The sequence below is a fragment of the Elephantulus edwardii genome, unplaced genomic scaffold, assembly GCF_000299155.1.
Source record: "Elephantulus edwardii isolate Elephantulus edwardi_28Jun2011 unplaced genomic scaffold, EleEdw1.0 scaffold00039, whole genome shotgun sequence".
NCBI classification, from domain to species: Eukaryota; Metazoa; Chordata; class Mammalia; order Macroscelidea; family Macroscelididae; genus Elephantulus; species Elephantulus edwardii.
Genome location: NW_006399789.1, coordinates 12922817 through 12926704, shown reverse-complemented (window position 1 = coordinate 12926704; position 3888 = coordinate 12922817). Strand labels below are relative to the sequence as shown.

The 3888-nt window shown below is 38.6% G+C and overlaps 1 pseudogene; it reads right to left on the bottom strand.

The window, feature by feature from the left end:
- Positions 1 to 633: 633 nt before the first annotated feature.
- Positions 634 to 2438, bottom strand: LOC102868750 (annotated as a pseudogene).
- Between the last annotated feature and the right edge of the window lie 1450 nt (positions 2439 to 3888).

Here is a 3888-nt window from a genome sequence, read left to right as displayed (position 1 = left end):
AACACACACTCGTCCTAATTTTACACCATGTAGTGTTCCCTTGATGCATTACAACAGCCTGTGGGTTTAAGTATAGGTTTCTCATGAGCAGAGCTAAGTGTTCTGGGATTCTCATTCTTTTCAATGTTAGCCGTAATCTGTTGTGATCCAAATAGTCAATGAAACACAAATAGACATTGTTCTAGTATTCTTTGCTTTCAGTCAAAATCCATCTGACATCAGCAATGAAATCTCTGGATCTACAGCCTCTTTTAAATCTAACATGAATGAACCTTTGACAGTTCTATGTATGGTTCTAGCCATTTTTTAAAGTGCTAGTAATTGTAAATACATCTTTATTTGAGACATTGCATTTTCCACTTATAGTGATAATAAAGTGCATTGTTAGTTCCTTCCCCTATGCACATTCCATATTCAAGTATTGAGAGTTCCCAGAAATTTAGTCTAGCAGTTTGAACTTTTAAACTGCAGTGTGCTATAAATTTGAGTCCTTCAACATTTTTAACGATGAAAGAATGCTAAAGTATTCATATTGGCTTTGCTAATCTCGTCAATGGTGAGTCCAGCAGAGGCACCCACATATGGAGGAACTCCACCACCAGGGAAGCCCCTGGGCTTGCCTCCAGTACTCTTTCACAGCTTGGTGATGAGGGGGTTGCAGACCTTCTCCGGCTCCTTCTGCTGATGCTCAGATCCCTCCTTTCAGCTGTCAGAGTCTTATCAAGCCAGTTGATAATTTCATTGTCACTTGTCAAAGATCTTCTATCCTCATAATTGACCTGGCCTTGAACCTTTTTATTTTCAACTGCTGCTTTCATATAAATGCATAAGATTCAAGGGAATTCTTAGAAGACACTTTATCTCTTTTCTTCTTATCTTCAACTTTTACTTCTCAGCCTCCTGGACCATTCAGTTGTTGTCATTTTTACTCAAGCCGCCCTTCTCATTAATGATGTTAATCTTGTTTTCTTTCCTAATGCAAAACATTAAGGATACTATTGACATCTGTATCAAAGATGGCTTTAATCTGAGGGGTATCATGAAGTGCAGGTGGTATGCCAGTGAGTTCAACCTTTCCCCTCAGGTTGTTATCTCTGGTCATGGTACACTCACCTTCATAGACCTGAATGAGTACACCAGGCTGGTTGTTTGAGCAGGTCGTGAAGGTCTGTGTCTGCCTGGTAGAATGGTAGTAGTATGATTGATGAGGACAGTTGTGACTCTGTCAGCAGTTTCAACACCAAAGGAAGGTGGAGTGACATCCAGAAGCAGCAAATGTTGAACATTTTCAGATTTGCCTCCAGAGAGAATGGCTGCCTGGACAGCTGTACCATAAGCAACAGCCTCATCTAAACTGATGCTCTTGTTTAAGTCATTTTCATTGAAGAAATCCTCAAGAAGTTTCTGAAGCTTAGGAATTCTGGTAGAACTACCCACCAGGCAATATCATGGATCTATGACTTGTCCAACTTGGCCTCCCTCAGGGCTTTCTCTACAGGGTCCAGCGTGCCACGGAAAAGATCAGCATTCAAGTCTTCAAAGTGGGCTTGGGTAATGGAAGTATAGAAGTCGATTGATTCCCTCAGATGAAGGACCAATCTCAATACTGGCCTTGGTGCTGGAAGAAAGTGTGTGCTCTACACACTGACAAGCAGTGCGGAGGCATCTGACAGCCCTCCTGATTTCACTGATGTCTTTCTTATGCTTGCACTTGAACTCTGCAATGAAATGGTTAACAATAAAAAAAAGTCTTCTCCACCTAAGTGAGTGTCTCCAGCTGTAGACTTGACCTCAATTATCCTGTCTTCAATGGTGAGGATTGACACATGAAAAGTGCCACCTCCTAAGTCAAAGATCTGCACTATCCTTTCAGCACCAACCTTTCTGTCTAAACCATAAGCAATAGCAGTAGAATTGGATCATTAATGATTTAGAGGACATGGAGGCCAGCAATGGTTCAGCATCTTTGGTCGCCTGACACTGAGAGTCATTGAAGTAAGCTGGTACAGTGACAATGGCACTGTAACTTTTTTCCCCCAGGGTAGATTTCTGTAATTTCCTGCATCTTTGTGAAAAACAGATGACAACTTCTGTGTATAGAAACTTTTTAACTGTCTATTGTATTCCACCTAGACCTTGGGCCTCCCTGCATCATTCACCACTATGAAGGGCCAGTGTTTCATATCAGACTACACAACACAATCATCAAATCTTCACCCAATGAGATTTTTAGCATAGAATATTGTATTAGTGTATTTCACTGCAACTTGAGCCTTTGCCATCACCAGTCAATTATTCAGTACTGGTAACTGCAACAGCTTGGGGTGGTCTGGTTGCCTTGATCATTTTGCAATGATCTCCACTTTCCCATGCTGGAAGACCCCTAAAAAGGAGTAGGTGGTGCCAAGATCAATGCCAAACACTGGGCCCTTGGACATGTTTGCTCAGTGAAGATCCCAGGTGGTGAAGAAACAAAAGTGCACCTCAAAGATGCTGGTTCTAGCCATTTTCTAAATGATCTTCATTATTTGCTTACATATGATATTAAAGGTATTGTTTGATAATTTCCACATGCTTTTGAATCACCAATCTTGGGTATGGGAAAAAATATGGTTCCCTTCTAATCAGTCAATGAGATAACTACCTTCACATTTTCTGGTATTGGATGGTGAGCATATCCAGGGCTGCATTTGTTAGAAAGATGTCAGTTGGTATCTCACCAATTCTCGGGCCTTATTTTTTGTCAATGCCTTCAGTGCAGCTTCTTCCTTCATTACTGTTGCTCTTTGATCATATGGTTGTTCTTGTCAAGTACTGTCAAGTACGACTCATATGAATCTATGAGCAATAACATACCTGAACCCTCTCCAATCCTGGGCCACCAACCCTTGACTTTTTTCCTTTCTGCATCTTGAGCGGATGAATAAGAGAGTCTTCAATCTATTTTTGATGGTTCCACACTCATTCAAGATTTTGCCCATCATATCTTTTAAGTATTGCAACTTGAGGCTAGGATTTGTGTTTCAGTTCGTTCAGCTTGAGAAATGCTGACCAATTTTTTCCTTTCTATTTTCAAAGCCCATTTAATAGCACATTATAATATTTTTATTTGTCTGTGAAATACAGAAATATTAGAGAGAAATAAATATTGCTGCTTTCTTATTTGTCTCAGTGGAAAAAAGGTGGACAGTCTCCTTCCATTATTATTTATGTCTCACAAATCTAATGGAGGGTTGAAGCCAGTGTGTTTGATATTTTTAGTGCATACCCATTTGAAAGTATCAATGTTAGGGCAATAAATGAACAAACAGTTCAACATAAATGAGAATTAGAAGTCCTTGGATGATATGGAGAGGAGGGAATTCATAAAAATTAAACAAGAAAAGACCAGGAAGAAAATAAAGAATTAGAAAAGCAGTATGCAAGCCAGAAGGGAGGGTTGTAATTGAGGACTTTCTAAATAAGTTAGAGTATGAGATAACGACAAGTATCATACTGAATTTGAGAGTTATTCTTGTTCCTCATAAGCCATATCTGTCTTTTGAAAAATTTTGTGGTTGAAACCATACTAAGCTGACAGTCATAGAAGACCTTATTATAAAAAACCTCTTGGTAATATTTTTAGGATAAAAATTTAGATAAAAAAGACTACAGATTATATTTTATTTATTTCTAAAGCCTATCATGTAACAAGCACTTAGTAAATTGAAAGAATGAGAAATGTTACATTTTGATAACATGAACTTAAAGTTGAACAAAAAGGTATTTATCATATCAATGGACTTAGAGCTAAAGACAAACATAATCATTCAGTTTGCTACTATTATCCTTGCTATTAACAGCTACCATGTGATAGAGTTCATTTTTTGCATTCCAATTAGAGCAAAA